Source organism: Pinus tabuliformis, chromosome 7, assembly GCF_031772625.1.
Source record: "Pinus tabuliformis cultivar Carrire ecotype Pingquan chromosome 7, CPIR1, whole genome shotgun sequence".
Classification (NCBI taxonomy): domain Eukaryota; kingdom Viridiplantae; phylum Streptophyta; class Pinopsida; order Pinales; family Pinaceae; genus Pinus; species Pinus tabuliformis.
Window position 1 is genome coordinate 1,580,787,561 of NC_142293.1, and position 23,048 is coordinate 1,580,810,608.

At 39.2% G+C, this 23,048-nt stretch overlaps 1 protein-coding gene across 1 annotated transcript in view; it reads left to right on the forward strand.

The window, feature by feature from the left end:
• Positions 1-23,048, forward strand: part of LOC149254117 (uncharacterized) — a 342,370-nt gene that overhangs the window by 8,416 nt on the left and 310,906 nt on the right.

Here is a 23,048-nt window from a genome sequence, read left to right on the forward strand (position 1 = left end):
TTTACAATTACATTTTGCCCGTAAGGAACTTATAAACATGATGTTGACTCCTTTGACTCATGACAATAAATCCTAAGACCTAACAAACCCTAGAAGCACGAAGAACATGTTTTTACCTAGAAGACCACCAATAATGAACATGAAACCTATGCTTTAATAATGATAACTTTTTCTTTTTCTTCTCTTGTTTGTTACATAGGATACATATTGAAATGAGTACAACAATTATGAAGATCGAAACTAGTTACATTTCTCAACACTCCCTCTTAACTAGGGATGTATTCATAATTGTACAACAAGCACAACATCATTCTCAAATTGAAGAGTTCTCATAAGAAGAGTCAGATTGATAAGTCATACAGTAAGCATCATCATAATGACCAACATTATCTCTGAGGCCTAACTAGACAAGCTCTTCTTCATTCAGGAGCATTATCTTGGGAGGCTTTATGTGTGATACCGCACTACCTCTACAAGGTACATACCCCATTTGGATGTCCACAAGGTATGTCCTTTTAGGACTATTCTTATCTTGGATCTCCAATCCTAAGTCCTCAAAGAATGTCGGTCCTCTTCGACCACTCTTCTCTTGGATACCTGTCACATCCTTAAAGAGTGTTGTTACTTTTTCTTTCTTGGATGTTATATCCTCAAGGAAACCACAAATGGTTATCCAATCCTCCGCCATTCTTTCTTCATCTCTTGAAGAGCTGAATGCACATTTGATTTCGAACTTCACTTCCTCTCAACCAGAGAGGACATTCCTATTCTCCTTTTAACTTGAGAATTGAACCTTGCTCCTACTCAAGGAGACTCCTTTTACTCCCTCTCAAAGATAGAGGAGATCTAGGCTTCCTTTCTATTTGGGAAGTCAACATCACAAGCCTTATAGCTTGTCTTCATAAGAGTACCAATGTAGTATACCTAGGGTGGATAATATGGGGTACAGAGGGAGGTGCCCAAGGGAATAATGTGGTGTAATAATATAATGGGCCATAATTAATAAATAAAGTGGTTAACCCACATTATGAAAGGGACCACAAGTAGTTAGGAAATAATGTGATAAGCCCATTGTATTGGATGTATGGTAATGGATCTATGGTATTGAGAGACCCATGGTAATTACCCATGGTATTGTATGTATGTAGCCTATATAGAGGCTAGAGACTCTTCATTGAGGATGTCAAATTTGGTTTTGTATTGACAAGTGATGGCTTGTGTAGTGATCTCCTTCCTGAAGGAGTAATTGTATGTTGTTACCCTACCTCAAGGGTTTTTCTGAAGATATCAATAAAGAAGTATTTTCATTCTAGCAATCTCTTGTATTGGCTCTTGGGGTTTATTTTATCAAATAATTCATTATATTTGCAGGTCTGATATGCTACAACCAACTACTAGTTCTCCACAGTTGCCTGGCTCCCTCCTTTCTTCTCATCTCATTGTATCGAGCTTACTTCCTTTCGAGGTATCATGGAGCCATCGTCACTCTTCAATCTTGTGATAGGTTCTGGGTCATTCTTCTTGCTCATCACTTTCATCTTGACGTGAAGGCATTATATTGAGCCTTTTCAAAATTTCAAGCTGATCATAGCTTCTATGTGAAAGTGATTTCCCTTGTTGACCTTTAGGTTATCTTCTCGCATTGCTACCTTTTAATCCCAAGGTGGCCACATCTTGAATTCACAGATGCCAGGTACCAGATATTGAGCTTCCCTCAATAATCTTCATCCATACAGATGAACTTGCTTCAATTGCCATCATATATTCCTGCAACATCTTTTCCAGGTAGCAAAATTACATGTTAACCAAATAACCAACAATAATGACCAAAATTTAGACTCACCTCATCAGGATATCCTTCTTGTTCCATCAACCTCCTCATCGTCCATCTCCATATGAATATTCCTTCATGCATCAAAGTGCCCAAGGATCGAACTTGATTACCAAGTTACAATTTCTTCTTCCAGAAATTATATTGGATTTAATTATTATTTTACATATTCTACAAAAAGATTTAATCTTTTATACATCCTAAAGTAAGTCAAATTCTTTCTTTTAAACATCATACAATCATACTAAGCATGTTACAAGATTCTGCATGAATCTTATCCAAGAGTCACTTTTAATGTGCATTCCTATGCTTCTAATCCCATCATCTAGCTATATATATCTCATAAAGAGCTTGCATCCTGACCCATTGCATTCCTTCATCACTTTACTAGTATTGTTTCCACATTACATGGAATGTATACTAACTTTGTTATAGTGCTTCTTCTCAAGAACCTTCCATAATGATGGTTCATCCATGATTATAATGATCCATCTAAGCAAGATGACTACCTCTAACATAATGTTCGATAATGTGTGGATGATCTATATACAAAATGTCTATCTATCTATTTTTTAAAGACTAGATGACTTCTACAAAGCAACTTAACCAAGTAGACTCTACTTATGCAACTATCACATGCTTCTTTTCTAAACAATGCAGGTCAATTTTATTAAGAACCAACCAAGATGCCTTTTCTAATAGTAAAGATCCTTCACTTTTTCTTTCTTCGACTTCTTCTCTGGTTCTCCCTTTGCCTTAGCTACATGAGCTTCACTCCTTTCCTTTCTCTTGTTGTTCTGTTGGCTTGGACAATGTTGAGAAATGTAACTAGTTTTGGTCTTCATAATTGTTGTACTCATTTCAATATGTATCCTATGTAACAAACAAGAAAAGAAAAAGAAAAAGTTATTATTATTAAAGCATGGGTTTTTTGCTCATTATTGATGGTATTATAGGTAAAAGCATGTTCTTTGTGCTTCTAGGGTTTGTTAGGTCTTAGGATTAATTGTCACGAGTGAAAGGAGTCAACATCATGTTTATAAGACCCTTTCGGGCGAAATGTAATTGTAAAAAAAGAATTATTTTTGAGTCTAGAAAGCCCTGGAAACTCCAAAAGTACATGTTGGCCTTGGTAGCATTAAGTCGGCCTAAAGGAGGGAATTTGACCCCTTGAGAAGGCTATATAAAGGAGCAGTTCGACCTCATTTGGCACTTACTCACTCCACAAGTTCAATATCACAAGAAGAAGTTCGATCTGTAGCTGGGAGAAGCATAAAATGAGAGCAAAGGTCTGGGAGAAGAAAGAAGGACAAAAATATCTTGTTTTGGTCTCTATCTCTCTCACATGTGCAAAATTCTAGGGTTTCTGGGTTGCAGGAAGAGGCGGAAGTTGCAAGACTGAGTTGCAGTAGGACAAAGTGCAGGATCTTGTAGCTAGGAGGAAGGATACTCTCTCTAGACCTAGTTGACCTTAGGAAGAGCTGCCTTGCTCTAGGAAGGTCTCAAGAGGAGGTTGATCTAGGGTTTCCTTGGACGCTGCAAGGCTGAAATTGCAAGGTTGAAGTTGCATGCTGAGTAGTAGTATCAACGCTGGCAAGTCTAATTTGCAGTGTGTAGACGTTTGGTGCAAAATCAAGGAAGGACTTGAAGAAGGGCCAACTTGGTACTTGGAGAAGGACTTGGTCTAGGGCTTGGGTCTTTGCATCTCATTTGAAGTAGTTTCCGTGTCCTCTATTGTTGTTGTTACTGTTCTTGATATTGCTTGATGAAAAGATCTAACTAAAAAACATAAAGAAGATAAATACGATTCACAAGCAAATATCAAGGTTAAGGAAAATAATATTAATAGTGTTGATTTCTGGTAGCATCGAATGTGCTCTAGCCATGAAAATTGGTGGAGAGGCTAAAGCACATTAGATCTCCGAGACGCAGAAATGGTTTGGGGAAATTCCACCTCGTTAGAGAGATATTAAAATAATTAATATTTTTAATGGGGTTCCTAAGTCTAAACTTAGGAAAATTAAAATATTAATGGGTATTAATATAAAACTGGGTGAGAATGTTCTAAATGACATGGATCAAGCCAAATCTAATCTTAGCGGTTGATTAGAGACTTAAACTCGGCCGTTGAAGACTCAACAGGAAAAGTATAAGAGGAGGCTTGAGGGTCAGTTGGAGAAGCACCAAGATTGATTAGTCAGTTCGATTTTCTAGAGCGAAGTTTGCTGAGAAAATTCGAACAAGTGATTTGTTGCAGCGAAGGGGTAGTGAATACATAGCAGAGAAGTAGAGATAGTGCCAGAGGGTGAGGGCAATGACTGAAGAGGTTGATGCAGAGGCAGTAAGAGCCACGCAGAGGCAGCAAGAACCACGCAGAGGCAGCTAGAGATTGCGTAGAGGCTGAGGGGCGTGCATGGGTGACGCAGAAGGCCAGAGAACTGACGCAAAGAGGCAGAAGGCTGACACAAAGGGTTCTAGAGCTACGTTGAGGCTAGCAGGGTTGACGCAGAGCCTTGGAGAAGCGCCAAACGGATTTTCATGGGGCAGACTTGCTGAATATCTGTCTTCGAGAAGAGTTATTACTGTCGTGTAAAAATCTCTGTTAGGTGAGCCAGTTTGGCATCCTAGTTGTACTCAAGAAATCTGCATAATAATAAAACCCTCAGAACTGCTACAACGATTTTCCTGCATTGGGTTTTCCCGCGGACAATTGTCCAAAAATAACGGTGTCCCTTGTGTGTTTTCTCAGTTATTTCAGTTGTTGATCTGTATATGTGTGAAGGCTGCATTTGTGTTTATTTCGATATTTATATTAATAAATAAGTTGTTAATGGAAAGAATAAGTAGGAGATAATAAACAAGATAATCCAATAGGGCTTTCTGATGTGTCAGACTTAGAAATTTCAACAAATAGCTGCCACTTTCCATTTTCCAACATGGTATCAAAGCTAAGGTAAACAAGGAAGGCAACTGAAAGGATACTAATTACTTGCTAATGGGAAGGAAAATGGGACCTCTTCAAGAAGAAATTGATTGTCAAAAGGTATCATTTGAGAAAGGACTCAAGGAAGGAGGGTTTCTGCATTAAAAGAGATCAAGTCTACATCAAGCTCGCATCAAAAGAAGACCCGAGAGAAAGAAAGAATGTTGATCTCTTTAGAAGGCATCTTTGAAGGAAGCGTCGAGGGACTTTGAAAGTTGTTATCTAAAGACACTTCAAAGACCTTGAAGGCATCAAGAAGATTGAAGACATCATCATGGAGAATCTTGGTCTCAATTAAGTATCATATTATTACATCATGTTTGAATCTACAAGTCATATGGGTTCTTTTTGCAAGGAGAGCAATAAGCTCGTTAGGACATCAAATTATCTAGCATGGAAGAAAAGAATTGATTTGATACTCACAGAACAAGATGTAATGAAATATGTTATTGGGGAAATCATTGAACCAAGCAAAGACAAGACACAAGAACTAGCAAAGTACAAGAAAAGGGGAAGTAAGGGCTCAAAGGATCATAGTTGAATAAGTTAAGGATTCTCTTGTTCCATTTGTTGCAAACTTGAAGACTTCCAAGGATATGTATGACAAACTAGTGAATTTGTACTCTGTAAGTACACCAGGAACAAAGATGTCTTTGCGGAATAAGTTATATAGAATGAAGAAATCAAAGGGTGAGGATGTGGCATCCTTTCTCATGAGATTCTCTCAACTAAGAGACCATCTGCAAGGACTTGGGGAACTTATTACTAATTCAGAAGTAACCATCTGTGTACTGAATGCATTGCCACCAGAATGCAGTAACTTTGGTACAAGCATCTACTCCAAGAAAGATTCAACTCCCTTTGATGAGTTGTGGGCTCAATGCATATTGGAAGAATCAAGGATCGAAGTAAAGGAAGGAAGAAGTGAAGTTCATGTAGCCAAAGCAGTGGGAGAACTTGAGAAGAAGGCAAAGAAGGAAGAAGTGAAGGATCTTTACTACTAAAGAAGGTTCATTGGTTGTCAGGTTCTTTATGAAGATTAATCTTTCTTGTAGGATGATATGTTTTGCATAAGCATCATAAGAAAGAAGCATATCATAGTGGCATATTTGGAATTTACATGGTTAAGTTACTTTGTAGAGGTCATCTAGGATAGAATGTTAGACCATTTTGCATATTGTTCATCCCGATATTACCTAGCTTTATGTTAGAGGTTGTCATCTTGCTTAAGTGGATCATCACGATCCTAGAAGAACCATCATCTTGGAAGGTTCTTAGGAGAAGCACTATGACAAGGATAGTATGCATTCCATGTAATGTGGAAACAATACTAGTAAAGGGATGAAGGAATGCAATGGGTCAGGTTGCAAGGGTCACTTTAGGACATATAGCTAGATGATTGGATGGAAGCACAAGAATGCATGTTGAAAGTAAACTTTGGATAAGATTCATATTTATTGAATCTTGAAGAAAGTTGGTCATAAAATATGCTTAAGTATATGGATATATGATGCTTGAAAAGAACAAGGTTTGACTTACTTTAAGATGTATAAATAATATAAGACTTTCTCTATGATATATAATGATGACTAACCTCTAGTATAATCTCTGCAAGAAAAAGTTGTAACTTGGTAATCAAGTTCGATCGTTGGGCACTCTGATGCATGAAGGAAGTTTCAAGTGGAGATGGTTGATGAGGATGTTGGTGGAACGAGGAGGTCATCATGGTGAGGTAAGTCTAATATGTTTATGATTTGGTTATCTGGTTAACATATTATTTTGCTATGTGAAAGAATGTTGCAGGAATACTTGATGACAGTTGAGGCAAGTTCAACTGTATGGATGAAAATGTATGAAGAATGTTGAAGAAAGCTCAATATCTGGTACCTAGCAAATATGAAGTCAAGATGTGTCCATCTTGGGATTTAAAGGGTAGCTGTGTGAAAAGATAACCTGAAGGTCAAAGGAGATCACTTTCATGAAGAAGCTATGATCAACTTAAAGTTTTGGAAGGCTCAATATAATGCCTTCATGTCAAGATGAAAGTGATGAGCAAGAAGAATGGCCTAGAACCTGTCACGAGATTGAAGAGTGAAGATGGCTCCATGATACCCCAAAAGGAAGCAAGTTCGATGCAAGAGATGTGAAGGATAGAGGGAGCCAGGAAGCTATGAAGAACTGGTAGCTGATACTTTGAAGATGACAAGCTATGAGGTTTGTGGTGTTGACTTCCCAAATAGAAAGGAAGTCGGAAATCTCCTATGAATTTAAGAGGGAGCAAAGGAGTCTCCTTGAATAGGAGTAAGGTTTTATTCTCAAGATTAAAGGAGAATAGGAATGTCCTCTCGACTTGAGAGGGAGTGATGTTGGACATCACATGTGCATTTTCCTCTTCAGGTGATGAAGAGAGAATGGCGGAGGATTGGATAAGCATTTGTGGTTTCCTTGAGTATATAACATCCAAGAAAGGAAAGATACCAACACCGTTTGAGAATGGGATAGGCATTCAAGAGAAGAGTGGTCGAAGAGGATCGATATTCTTTGAGGACTCAAGTATGGAGATCCAAGATAAGAATAGTCCTAAAAGGACATACCTTGTGGACATTCGGATGGGGTATGTGCCTTGTAGAAGTAGTGCGGTATCACACATAAAGCCTCCCAACATATTGCTCTTGATTAAAAGAGAGCTTGTCCAGTTAGGCCTCAGGGACAGTGCTGGTCATAATGATGATGCTTACAATATGGCTTATCAATCCCACTCTTTTTGTGAGAACTCTTCAGTTTGAGATATGATGTTGTACCGTTTGTACAATTATGAATGTAACTAGTTTCAGTCCCTAGTTAAGAGGGAGCGTTGATAAATGTAACTAGTTTCAGTCTTCATAATTGTTGTACTCATTTCAATATGTATCCTATGTAACAAATAAAAAAAGAAAAAGAAAAAGATATTATTATTAAAGCATGGGTTTCATGCTCATTATTGATGGTCTTCTAGGTCATGTTCTTCGTGCTTCTAGGGTTTGTTAGGTCTTAGGATTTATTATCACGAGTCAAAGGAGTCAACATCATGTTTATAAGACCCTTCTGGGCAAAATGTAATTGTAAAAAAGAATTATTTTTGAGTCTAGAAAGTCTTGGAAACTCCAAAAGTACAAGTCGGCCTAAAGGAGGGAATTTGATCGCTTGAGGAGCAATTCAACCTCATTTGGCACCCACTCTCTCCACAAGTTTAATATCACAAGAAGAAGTTTGATTTGTAGCTAGGAGAAGCTAAAAAGGAGAGCGAAGGTCTGGGAGAAGAAAGAAGGATGGAAATATCTTGTTTTGGGCTCTATTTCTCTCACATGTGCAACACCAAAAAACTTCCGCAACACCAAAAACCTTAGAACTTTGCACGTGTGAGAGAGATAGAGCCCAAAACCAAGATATTTCATCCTTCTTTCTTCTCTTAGACCTTTGCTCTCCTCCTTCTAGCTTCCCAGTTATAGAGTAAACTCTTCCTTGATAGATCAACACTTGTGGAGTGAGTGAGTCCAAATGATGTCGAACTGCTTCTTTATATAGCTTTCTCAAGGGGTCGAATTCCCTCCTTTTGGTTGACTTGTACTTTTGGAGATTCTAGGACTTTATAGACTAAAAAATTAATTCTTTTACAATTACATTTTGCCTGGAAGGGTCTTATAAACATGATGTTGACTCCTTTGACTGATGACAATAAATCCTAAGACCTAACAAACCCTAGAAGCTCGAAGAACATGCTCTTACCTAGAAGACCATCAATAATGAGCATGAAACCCATGCTTTAATAATAATAACTTTTTTTTTTCTTCTCTTGTTTGTTACATAGGATACATATTGAAATGAGTACAAGAATTATGAAGATCGAAACTAGTTACATTTCTCAACAAGTCCTTGGACTAACTAGAATACAATCACTGATGGCGCACTATTGTCCCTCAATTGCAACTTTCCATTGTACATTTGTCATATAAGAAATTGAAAGAAGATTCTTCTTTAAACTAGGAACAAATAGATCATCACTGAACTCAATAACATCATTTGAAGCCATCTTGAAGGAAATGGAGCCAACTTGCTCATAGGTTAAGTATCATCATCCCAAGTTGCGCACTCATGTCTCCCTCTTGCACCTAAAACTTATATAGAATAATGACTTGCTGTATGTCAAGTGCCTTTAACCTCCACTATCCACATACCATCCAACACTAGACACAATGTTAGGAGGCAAGCAACATACCATAGTCATATCCATCCTGAAAAATAGGCAATATGAAGAAGACACGCACTCATGCCTCCCTCTTGCACCTAAAACTTATAGAATAATGACTTGCCATATGTCAAGTGCCTTCAACCTCCACTATCCACATACCATCCAACACTAGATGCAATGTTAGAAGGCAAGCAACATACCATAGTCATATCCATCCTGAAAAATAGGCAATATGAAGAAGACAAAACCCTTCTTAGGGTTTAAGCACTTCAGCCAAGCGACTTAAAGTTTTCCACCCAATAACCTTAACATGGTCAAGCATCTCTTCTAGGTACACCACAACCGAAATACCAATTTGCTTTTTCACTGAGAAAGTGACTTCAGCGAAAATGGCTTTGATAACATGTAGAAATTTCATGAAAGACGAGCTTTATTTCAACTTCAAAAGGGTGCCCAACCTTGTGAATTTACAGCCTTACAACAATTTTGAAATATACTTTTACAGCAGCAAGCAACATACGATATTTCACTCATATTCAAAGCCTAATAAACAAGGCAATCCAAGAGAGAATATACTAAATGTATGCTAACAAGTTTCATTACCTTAGGGAAATCTTATGAAGCATAAGCGGGATTTGAAATTCACTTTATAACAACATTAATTGCAGCATTAAATTTGCTCTTTATTCTTCAAGATTATCTTAAAACCCTTAACAATTTCAATTTTAACTTATGTCAAGTCAGCAAGACATAAAAGTGATAGAATTACCAAATCTTGAAGACAAAGATAGCTGAAATTCAAATCTCCAATAAGATGAAGTATATGCACATACCATAGCCTCTTCCCAAGGCTAGTACAATCATCCAACTCTCCAAATCCATAACTAGGGAAAACCAAGAAAACCCTTGCTCCACCAAAGTTTCTCCACAAATTAGCATCAACACTAGCAAGATATCTCCCCTTCTATACTTGAACCAGTACAACCCATGATTTAATCACAAAACCCTAGTTCTAATGTCTTCAAGGAATGCAATCCTACCCTAATACCTCCAAGTCAAGAGAAATAAAGTATGAAGGGGGAAACAAAGACAAGTGTGCTCTTCCCCTCACATCTCTAATATAAGATGATGAAGTGATGTAGTGATTATGAAAGGACTTTCTCTTTCCTCTATATATAGGATAGGTAAAGGAGGCCACTAACACATATGTGGGCCCAAACTTTTGCAAGCAACCTACTACAACACCAATAGGCTCACACATGTGAAGCACTATACTCCAAGGGTACACATCTCGAGCTCCAAGGTGTTGTCATTCTCAAGCAAGGCTCTAGTGCAAGGGTGCTCCATGAGATGTGTCTAACACTCCTAATAGTCTTCCAAGGATTCCATTGCTCCTCTTAAGTCATGTGCTACATTCAATCCATTGCACTTGCATGAACACTATTGCGACCTAAGTGTCCCTATGCCTTTGTGCAAGCATCCAAGTTACCCCATATTGTGTAGGGCTAAATACCCTCCTCCAAAATGCCAAATGCTCCTCTTAACAACAACACAACAGAGAGTCCAGATCTTCCTCTAGCTCTGCCACAGGGCAACATCCTATTATTAGTTTTCTTCATTCGACCTTGAGTATTAGGAGAGGGATCTAGTGGATCATGACCTAGTCCTTAGCTGCTTTCTGTGGTTGCTTGCACTTGGAGTCGAGGGTTTTCCTTGTTTTCACATATAGACATTATGTTTTTTATTTTATTGTTTTTGTTCTTTATATAGGAGACCTTTTGATGCTCTTGCTTGGATATGCATCATTGGACTCAACAATCCCATTAACCTACTTTTGTGGTCATTTGTTGGACATTAATGTATTTATCTTATCTTATTCTCCTCCAGTGTAGTGTGTTCTCTCAAGTAGGCAACTAAGCTCCACATTGCCATCATGAAAAATGTCCCAAGTTGTTTGAAATTCTCCAACGCTCCAAGGAGGGATGTCATGCAAGCATTCAATTGAGATCAAGCAACCATTGAGTAAGCCACCTTCATTGTGCAAGTACATCAAGGATCATCCAAGGGTTATAAGACACCATGTACCCCAAGACTCATGAAGCAACCCCAAACATGGTGTAAACACTTGTAGGGTAACCTTGAAAGCTAACATCTTCTTCTAATGATTTAGCAACTAGTCTTTTTTGTTGTAAATCCTTTTTCATAAATCCATAAAGAAGAAAAATTCAATCTTCATTTTACATACTTTTTGATCACCTAAGGACCACACAAAGAAGTTGCATGATGGTCACACAACTTGCATAGTCCAAGAAGAGACAATCTAGTTTAATTACATAACTCAAAATTTGCAATTCAATTTGTTTTGGACACTGTCAGTGGAAGTGTTCTCAATCAAGTTGCTTTGGGTACTTCCTCAATCTTTATCCGTTATCCACCACTTTTTTTCCACAGAACAAAAACAAACTACTTTCATTGAAAAAAGTAGTTTACATATACAATTGATCCATTATCCATCACATATGCTTCAACCTTGTCAAGCCTTCGAATTGCTAAATTTCCACGAAACTCTGCAACTACTTAGATGGATAACTGAAAACTAAAGTTAGTTTAATTTCACCAAGATACAGAGTCTCTGAACAACTTATAAGCAATGGAATAAAAACACAGAGATAAAAACACATCACACAAATATTGACACAATTGTATTCTCAGGAAAGCCAACAGGGAAAGCCTGCTTGCTTGATGTGGCTATTTTATTGATTTTCTTGGAGCAATTGAATCTATTACAAGTGAATCTGTCTATCTTGAGAAAGCTTTTTGCTTCTCACACAAATCTTAGTTGATACTGTTGATCTTGGCTGGACTATATCCTGCTTGATATTGGCCCTTTAGCACAAAATTGCTCCTCTGCTACCTCCTTGACTTGCTTTGCAAACCCTGCTAACTTACTTTAGTTCTGCTTCTCGATCCTTGCGCACTTGGCCTCCTTATTCCTTGTGTTAATCTCCTATTTCCTAGCACATTCCAGGCCCTTTTTCTTTGCACACTTGAGCTCCTATTTTTTAGGACCCTAACTCCACAAAACCTACACACAACCAATCCTCCTAAATCCTAATGTTATTGTGCTCCTATTCTTTAGGACACAATTCCTGGGCTCCACAATCATGACTCTTTCACACTAACTTGTGAGCTTTGTCTTGTCACAATCCTTCGTGCTTAAACAATTGTATAATCCTTGTGCCTTCGTCCTTCCTTTATAGGCCCAATTTAAACATGCAAGGAGGCCTAGCTCCAAATTTAGAACTCGAGTTTTGGTTGCGACTTAATTGAGAGTGTTACTTGCTCTCCTTCCAATCATCACTGGAGTTTTGGTTGCGACTTAATTGAGAGTGTTACTTGCTCTCCTTCCAATCATCACTGAAGTTGTTAACTCATTCATTCTCCAATCAAAACTCGCTCTTCCTTCAATCAAGATTGAAGGCTAACTCGCTTTAACTAAACTTCTAATTGTCACCTCGTTTGTAGTCAAATTGATGAAGTCTCCACTTAATTGAAGCTCCAACTCTAACTCTATGCATGCTAACTTGATGATTATTTTGTTAATGTTCCATGAAAATTATGCAACTGCTTGAATGAACAATTGAAAAGTACTTTTCCTTTCACGAAGACACAAAATTTCTTAACATATAAGCAATTGAATTAAACACAGAGATAAACACAATTACACAAGAGACAATGCATTTTTCTAGGCAACCTAACTGGGAAAACCCTCTACTTGTTGTTGTTGAGATTTGTAGCTTGGGAGGTACTCCAAACCCTATGCTTGAGGGTGGTGGAGGAGTTGGGACACGAGTGTGGCTTGTGGGCTTGAAACCCAAGCTTGCAGTTTTCTACCCATCGATGTTGGGGCCAAAACCATGAGGAGATTTCTACATGTGATGGATTGAGATAATAGAGGACCTCGATACGAACTGGAAGTAATGAAAATCGTCGAAATCTGAGTTGTAGAAATAAAGATATTAATTTTTGAAGTCAATATGTGGGTTTGGTCAAGTTTGGCTAGGCGTTTAGAGACCTTGTGACAAGTTGTCAAGGCCACACATGTGGTTTGATGGAGCCCTTGTATTGTGTATAAATATAAGGTGGAGGAGAGCCATTTAACAAATCCAAGAAGCATCTTTCATAGTCTACACATCAAGAAATGCAGCGCGACTGCGAGAAGTGCGAGTGCAGGAACGTGTGAGTGCAAGAACGTGCGAGTGCAGGAACGCAAGTGTAGGAATGCCCGAGTGGAGGAATGCGCGAGTGTAGGAACATGAGTGTAGGAACGCGCGAGTGTAGGAACATGAGTGTAGAAACGCGAGTGCATAAATGCGCGAGTGGAGGAACGTGGAAATGCAGGAACGCGTGAGTGTAGGAACGCCAGTGTAGGCAACGCGAGGGAGGGCTGAGCATGTAGAAGACTGCACCAGGGTGACGTAGAAGTTGGACAGGGCTAGGTATGTATTGTGTTGATGTATTAAGGTTGAGTTGATGCTAGTGGATGGTGTCCTAGGAGAGGACGCTTTGGAAGTCTGTTAGTAGCCAAGAGGAAGGGTTTCCTAGGTGGTTGGATGCCCTAACCAGGAGCAGATGCTACAAGAAGGATTGGTCACTCGTGGTTTGTTGGAGGGCAGCGTGATAGTGGACCAACTGCGGATAATGATTGGGCATTTATGGTTTGCTGGAGGACAACTTGATAGTGCCCAACTTGGAGGCCAGTGTGCAACACTTTGATGGACAAAAGTAGTTGCTAGAGTGGCAGTTGTGGTAGTTGTTGAGCTCATGGGTCTGATCAACTAGGAGTAGTTTGTGGAACCCTAGACTTGTGTGTGGAGAAGGACATCTACAACAGATGATGGGCAGTTCTCCTAGCCTGTGTTCATTGTGGGAGATGGACATCTTGTAGTGATAGGTGGTAGCCCTCCGTGCCTTATGTTAGTCTTCATTGGACCAGTGCAGGAAGACTATAGTGGGTTGAAGTTCATGAGTAGCTGAGGAGCAGCAATGGGCAGTTGAGAGTTGTTCACAAGTGGAGCTGTGAACAACTCGACAAGAGTCTCGATATGTTGTGCCCTTGATGGACTAAGGCACAACTAGTGAGTAGATTGGATAATCGAGATTCAGTGTCTAGATGGACTTGGAGCATTAATAGAGGCAGGAGCTGTAGATCAGGAGCCGAAAGTCTAGGCAGGTACAGGGTACGACCAAGAGGAGCTGAGGGAGTGTGCTACATAAACTAGATGGTCAATGTATCTTGTATGGGCAGATTGGTTATCAATGGACTGACACCAAGCCCTAGTTTTGTGTCTTGTATCAGTGGATGTATGAGGGCCATTACCCTTGGTACGAGAGCCCTAAACTGTTGTGTTATTCAGTTTGATTAATATAACGAAGTTGGGTTAAAAATTGTAAAAAATTGTCTATATTTTGTGCACTAGTAGATTTACTGTTGTTTATATTCCGCTGTGCAAAGTAGCTTCGTTGTGATTTTGGTTTGGTAGCGTCAGAGATTTAAGATTCTATACTAGATACCAGGATCGTGGAAAAACAACATGGTATCAGAGCGTATCTGATCTACTTTGAGGGGTAGTGAATCAGAGTGTGGACAACAAAGCAATTGAGAGGGAGTTGTGGGTGTTTAGATCATGGAGCAAAAGGTTCAGTTGAAGACATGGAGATGTGGTCTCGATTGGCTTGGCAGCGAGATTGGTTGGGAGTTCAGGTGGATTGGTGGTGAGCCTGGTGAATAACAATTTGTTGTAGGGCAAATTGCTGATCATGGACTTCCGGTGATTTGCCATGGATGGTTGGGATAACTCCCGGATTGCTTTGTCATGGACGAGATCAGGTTGATCGAGATGGCTTCATGTGATGGAATTCAGATTCGATAGCTAGAGTATTCATTGGATTGTGATGTTGCATATTCGAGATTGGAGGGATTTGCACGAGTGGTATTTGATCCAGGAGTATGAGTGCTTGTAGGACTGAGCTAGTAAAGATTGTGTAGGCTCAAAGGGAGCATCCCTATGGATGTTCAGGATCTTCAGGCTTAGATGTGATGAGGTGGAGGCACTACCGAAATTGCAGGGTTCATTCTACAGGGTATGCTGTAGTGATGGACGCTAGATAGGCTAGTGTCGCCGATGATGATGGTTACTTCCTAGTCTTGGAAGTATCTCCCTCGCTAAGAGGGAATGTTGAGATTTGTAGCTTGGGAGGTACTCCAAACCCTAGGCTTGAGGGTTGTGGAGGAGTTGGCACACAAGTGTGGCTTGTGGGCTTGAAACCCAAGCTTGGGGTTTTGTACCCATCGATGTTGGGGCCAAAACCATGAGGAGATTTCTACATGTGATGGATGGAGATGATAGAGGACACCGAGACGAATTGGACGTAACGAAAGTCGTCGAAATTCGAGTTGTAGAAATGAAGATATTAATTTTTGAAGTCAATATGTGGGTTTGGTCAAGGTTGACTAGGTGTTTAGAGACCTTGTGACAAGTTGTCAAGCCTACACATGTGATTTGATGGAGCCCTTTGTATTGTGTATAAATATAAGGTGGAGGAGAGTCATTTAACAAATCCAAGAAGCATCTTTCATAGTCTACACATCAAGAAAGGCAACTTGAGTGCGAGAAGCGCGAGTGCGGGAACGTGTGCCGGAATGCGTGAGTGCAGGGATGTGATTGTAGAAACACGGGAGTGCAGGAACGGGCGAGTGGAGAAACGCGCAAGTGCGGGAACACGCGAGTGCAGGAACGCTAGTACAGGCAGCACGAGTGAGGGCTGAGCATGTAGAAGACTACACCAGGGTGATGCAGAAGCTAAGTAGGGCTAGGTATGTATTGTATTGATGTGTTAAGGTTGAATTGATGCTAGTGGATGTTGTCTTAGGAGAGGACAATTTGGAAGTCTGTTAGTAGCCAAGAGGAAGGGTTTCCTAGGTGATTGGATGCCCTAACTAGGAGCAGATACTACATCAAGGATTGGTCACTCGTGGTTTGTTGGAGGGCAGCGTGAGAGTGGACCAAGTGTGGATAGTGATTGGGCATTTATTGTTTGCTGGAGGACAACTTGATACTGCCCAAGTTGGAGCTTGGTGTGCAACACTTTGATGGACAAAAGTAGTTGCTAGAGTGGCAGTTGTTGAGCTCATGGGTCTGATCAACTAGGAGCAATTTGTGGAGCCCTAGACTTATGTGTGGAGAAGGACATCTATGGCAGATGATGGGCAGTCCTCCTAGCCCGTGTTCATTGTGGGAGATGGACATCTTGCAGTGACAACTTGATACTGCCCAAGTTGGAGCTTGGTGTGCAACACTTTGATGGACAAAAGTAGTTGCTAGAGTGGCAGTTGTTGAGCTCATGGGTCTGATCAACTAGGAGCAATTTGTGGAGCCCTAGACTTATGTGTGGAGAAGGACATCTATGGCAGATGATGGGCAGTCCTCCTAGCCCGTGTTCATTGTGGGAGATGGACATCTTGCAGTGATAGGCGACAACCCTCCATGCCCTATGTTAGTCTTCATTGGGGCAGCGCAGGAAGACTATAGTGGGCTGAAGTCCGTGAGTAGTTGAGGAGTAGCAGTGGGCAGTTGAGAGTTGTTCACAAGTGGAGCTGTGAACAACTCGACACGAGTCTCGATGTGTTGTGCCCTTGATGGACGAAGGCACAACTAGTGAACAGATTGGATAATCGAGATTTAGTGTCCAGATGGACTTAGAGCATTGATAGAGGCATGAGCTATAGATCAGGAGCCGAAGGATCGGGTAGGTACAGGGTACGACTGAGAGGAGCTGAGGGAGCGTGCTACATCAGCTAGATGGTCAATGTATCTTGTATGGGCAGATTGGTTGTCGATGGATTGACACCAAGCCCTAGTTTTGTGTCTTGTATCAGTGGATGTATGAGGGCCATTATCCCTGGTATGGAAGCCCTAAACTGTTGTGTTATTCAGTTTGATTAATATAACGAAGTTGGGTTAAAAATTGTAAAAGTTGTCTATATTTTGTGCAGTAGTAGATTTATTGTTGTTTATATTCTGTTGTGCAAAGAGCTTTGTTGTGATTCTTGGTTTGGAAGCTTCAGAGATTTAAGATTCTATCCCAGACACCAAGATCATGGAAAAACAACAGTTGTAGATTTTATTGAGAAAAATTTCTGAGCAATTAGATTTCTTTACAAACCGATTCAATAGAAATACATAAGTGTTCTCTCTGCTAGTACTTTGTTGAAACTCCCTGCAAGAACCTCTGATCAAACTCCTCTTTCCTTGCGCAATCTGGCTCCTATTCCTTAGCACTGGAAATCCCTATTTCCTAGCGCAGACCTTGGCCCCTATTATTTAGGAAATTCTCCTTTCAAAACTGCGTATAGGCTACTCCTTACACACCCTACTAGCAAGATGCTCTCACACATATAACCTGTGCATACAAGAGTGATTTACAAAGGTGCCTTCGTCCTCCTTATAAGCTTTTCGATCATGGTAAATCTGGCAAGTTCATTTTAGAACTCAGACTTGTGGTTGATTTTTCATTGAGTCAAACTAACTCTTCTAACTCGTCCTGCCTCAATTAGAAACTAAAGCTCAATAACTCGTCCTTTTCCAAAAATAAACTTGCACTTGGAGACAAACAAAACTGAGCCTCCAACTCCTGCGCATGAGTTAATTGCTCCATGACTCATCCTATATCCTAGGAACTTGTGCATGCTAAAGGAAGATTGTTTGTGGTTTATCTTGACCAAGGCACAAGTCAAGAAGAAGACCTTCTTCACTACACTTTTCAACATATTCTAGTAAACGAGAAATAACTCATCCTAACTACAGTCTCACTCATGGGGACAATTCAAGTTCTCTTCACTGGCTAAGGCACAAGCCAAAAGACCTTGCTCGCTACATTTTCAACACTAATTTTAACCACAACATTAAAAAATACATCGACAACTTCATAAGCACCCAACCATTTGTACTTTGTTGTTGTGCAAGTCGGGTTTAGAACCATTTCCCAAAATACATCCAATTTATTTAATTAGGCTAATATCTCTTTTTGGACTTTGTCCAAAATCATTCTCAATTGACTAGTAGTTCTTAATATCTTCGCTTCCAACTAAATAGGGAGAAACACCTACTTTCCATACACCAATTGATATGGTGTAAAACTTTTGGTGCTTTTCCAAGTAGAATAATAGATTCATAGAGCCTTAGTCCATCACTCATCTTTGTTTGCTGATATAAGAGTAGTGCTCTCCTTGGTGAAGCAACACACACTCTTTATATACTTGCACTCTTTGGGGAAAAACACATGTGACTTGATTTTAATGTTTTTTTGAAGAGCTTTTTAAGGCAGTTGTGAACCCAAGTAAGTGACCTCTTCGAGTGGTTATGTTTGAATAGCACTAGCTTCAATCTGTGACCAACTTGATAACCATGCTCTAGTTGGCATTTGCTCCAACCTGCCAATCTACTCCAAACCGCACTAGCTCCAGCTTGCCCCTGTACCTGCATAAGCAACAACTCAACCTTGATTGTGATGGGGGTTGTAGAAGGTTCCAATGGGTTGGTTTCCATTCCATGTAAAAATTTCTGTTTTCCCACCCCGGTTTTCAGTTTCTCCTTATTTCTCCCATGTAGTTAAATGTCCATTCCCATAACCATACATTTAACAGACTGAAAAAAATAAATATTGCTGAAAACACAAATTCTGGAAATTTTTCAGAATGCTGGAAATTGCAAAATTAAAAATCAGCAATTAAAAACAGCCATTAAAACACATTAAAACACTGATATTTTTGGTCAACTTGACCCTGGAAAAACCCCCTACAACTCTTGGGGAAAACCAGTTTGAGAGCTCTTCTTTATTTCTGAAAATTGTCTTTTTACAGTGAGAATTATTCAGCAAAAAATCAGCAAGCAAATTTACAACTTATCTCCTTTCCCGTGCCTCACAGCAATCTGGAAATTACAGCAAACAGGACAGCAATAAATGCTGTACGACCTCCGTTTTGTGTGCAGAAAAATCAGCAAACTGCTCCTCAATTTTTGTGCAAAAATATGCCTTTCACTATGTGCTGAATCAGCTGTACAAATCTGCTCAACTGCTGCCTTGGAATGTGTGCCAAGCTGCTGTCTCCTTCTCCTCCCTGCTCAGAAATCTCTCTTGCTCTCTTGCTCTCCTTCTCCCAATCTGCTCATGAAAGAATGAAAGAATGAATGACCTTTTCCTCCTTTAATATAACTCCAAGTGACTTTTGGGTGATCCAAGTGACTTTTGGGTGATCTCTAAATCCAATGGCTGAAATAGATTTAGATCAATGGTTGAGATTAAATGCTCATTTAAATCTCACTTTCTATTTTTTAATTCACCCCACTTTAATAAAGACCCACTTAGTCATTTATTTCCAAAGTCACTTTTCCTTTCTAATTTTTCATTGACTTTATAAAAGTCACTTTAAAATTAGACTTAATAACTTTATCACTTAAAGTCACTTTTAAATTAGATTTAACTTTATAAAATTATAAAGTCACTCTAGGAGAAAAATTAAATTCTTTTGGACACTTTTCCTTAGGCCAAAGATCAAAGCCTAAGGGAACCACCTGTCCTCCGGTACCAAATTTCAACATTCCACAATAGGAAGGAAATTGTAGTCTTTTTGCTTTTGTGGAGCATAGAGGATGGGTTGTTTAGGAAACCTTCCTTTCCTTGTTATTTGCTAGTCATTGAATGTCCTAGAGCCAAAGCATTAGTTTGCCAAGTTATTCCTTGAAGCCTTGAAGGCAATCGACATAATGGATTTTTTTGCCTACACTGAAGAGCATTAGATGGTAAGAAGATTCTCGAGGGACTATTGAGTAGAGAAAGGAAAGATCATCATTGTGTTGTGTAGGGTAATGGATGAATGCCATGCTTGATTGATGTGTGCATGAGTTACTTGGAGTGCTTTGTAGTGAGCAGATTAGCTGAACTTGAGACCAGTTGGGCTGGGGTGAATGAGCTAGTAATTTGTAGTTTGATTGCTTCACCCTAGAATGCTCATAGCTTGGCTTGGGAGTGGCATTTGCATTGGATGCCTATGTTTGGGTGGAAAATCACGCATACATCAATAGTTTCTTGGGTTATCTTTGGTTAAAAGATAAATATTCTCTATTTGCTTATAAATTTGTACTTATGCATATGTTTTTGTGCTAGAATCCAGATTAATGATAGAATAATCTTGTGTTTGCCATGGATTCCTTTAAACTTAGTTAAGTCTTAGGTATAGTCTATAGCCATCTACCATCAAGATATCAACATTTTAATGCTATCTTTAAGTATTATATGTGTATGTGTGCAATATTGCGGTAAGGGGCTACCTTACATTTGCTTTGAGAAGGTGTCTTAAGTGACCTTCCGTCTTTCTTATCTTGTAAAATCATAACTACCAAAACCAAAACTATTGTTGAATAAAGTTAAGTGTTTAGAACATGTCAATTGGCTGTCTATAGACACTGGACATACCCTCTTGAAATTACCCAAGAGACTTCATAGTCCAAGTAGGTGAGGTACTGATCTCCCTTTCACTCATCACCCCAAGCTCATCTTTATTTCACCTTTTTTTCAGTTACATTTGTTGCTAAGTTCTTTTTACTTCCACTCCAACTCCTACTACACGAAGTGAACCTAGTACTTGGGTCTCATGAGAGGAGAGTTGGTAAGGTGATAGTGGCCAGCCTCTTGAGTTTCACAAAGCTAACATCCATCTTTGGGACTTTGAACCAAGGTGCTGATTTGTGTGGTAACAACTCGTAAAGCTTGTTGGGCATTTGTGAACCATATGGATTGTAATTATTAAACATATGGATCACATATAATAGTTTGTCAGAGTTTTCTTATTATTTTAATGAGCTAATTATTAACATGTTACTGAAGAGTCAAGACACTGTCAACTTTAACCACTCCTAGTTTTGTAAAACCATTATAAATGCCAATAGAAAGTAGTCCACATAGGTGATAGTGGCCAGCCTCTTGAGTTTCACAAGGCTAACTTCCATCTTTAGGAGTTTGACCCAAGGTGCTGTTTTGTGTGGAAACAACTCCTAAAGCTTGTTTGGTATTTGTGAACCATATGGATTGTAATTATTGAACATATGGAGTGCATTTAATAGTTTGCTAGGGTTTTCTTATTTTCTTATTATTTTAATGAGCTAATTATTAACTTGTTACATTGTCAACTTTTACCACTCCTAGTTTTGTATAACCATTATAAATAGCAATAGAAAGTAGTATATGGTACGTGTACATTTTGGCAAAAATATCTTTGCATTTTCATTTGAACCATTCACATTTGCGCTATAATATGCAATGACTGCTTGGTACATGTTAGGGCTTTGTGTAGTATGTAGCATGTACTATGAAGTTTGAACATTTGTGAGAAAGCTTTTTGTCATTAAACAACACATCACTGCGTTTTTTTTCCAAATGAAGTAAACCACTTCAATGCTTACAAACAACTAGGCATAATGGAATTCAAGAGCCAAAGGTAGATGGTCACTTAACAGTGCAGTATTCCATGAAATTGAGGCAGGGAGGTATTACTGACACAAGGTTTGGACCCAGGCCCACACAGGCTTGGCTAGGAGATAGAATCAGAAAATATGCTTTAAAGTCTCAAGTTGCCTACCTTGGGCAATGGGGACATAATGGGTTTTGCACACCCAGATATATTCTTTTTCTTTTTAAGAAATTATAAATCTGTTGTTTTTGCAGTAGTTGTTGGCACTAAGATGGATCTAAATTTCATTCTTGATTTCCATCACAGTTGTGTTATTGTAGGTCCCAAGCACATCTCCTTTCCAGCAAAATGGGAACTGCAACTTGGATGGATTCATAAGTTTTTTTGTCATACTTGGTTTTACTACCATACTTCTTAACGGAGCAACAAAAAGGTTTCTGGTTATTAACATTACAATTTGTATTACAATAAGATTGAAATTGATATGAGAACCAAGACTGAACCTATATAAAAAGGATTAGAGAGACCATGCAAAATATTAGTAAGTAATAAACTTCCTTTTTACAGTAGAACGTGGAGCTGAGTTGGTCATAGCTATGGTGTTGCTGAGCTGGGCTCGTTTTTTGTAGCAGGATCAATTTTCTACATTATGCAATTTACTTGGCTTGGATGTTTCTACTATACGCATGGCCGAATCTCAGTTGCCTTGATTTGGCCCCTGGTCTCCTATATAGTTGTGCCTTGATTTTCACCATTGCACGTCTTATCTTTATGCCCAGTCAACTGTTAGATCCCTCACTGTCTCAGCAAAATATATGAAGATCAGTGTAGATTGACTCAACTAAGATTTGTCTGTCTTGGATGGGATGTGTACTGGCCTAAGACTCATGGGAAACTCTCCATACTTGCTATAAACTTGTCATTTTTTTGGTACACATAATATAGTATATTTTAAGTTTTTTCTTTTTTCTATTTGTTAAGCCTTTGCCAAGTCTTTCCCAAGTCACTGGGTCTTGCCTAGTCCCAGGCTAGCCAAGTCTGTCCTGAGTCCATGTGCAACAACATTGAGCAATGTGTCTACCACTAGTACGTGCATGTGGCAGGATTTTGGAGCAGTGCCTCGAGGATTCCGATGTGTAGAAACTGGTTAGACATAATTTACAGATACCTGTTAGACATAATTGTAGCCTATAACATACGCTGATTGGTGAAAATAGAATTGCAGCTTCTTGTATGTGGAAGTCATTTCCTTATTATTTGATATATGTTTACTTGTATTATTATTGGTACCTGCAATGGGTTTTTTTGCGAATGATCTTCCTAGTTATAATCAGGGAGTTTTGTGAAAGATATCTATGTTGCCAATCTATTTGAAGCAAAGTTGGTACCATCTGAGGAGGAGACATTTGTTCAATTCAAGGCCCATATAATTGTCTGGAACTGATATGATTCTAGCATTGAACTAGCATTGTTTAGT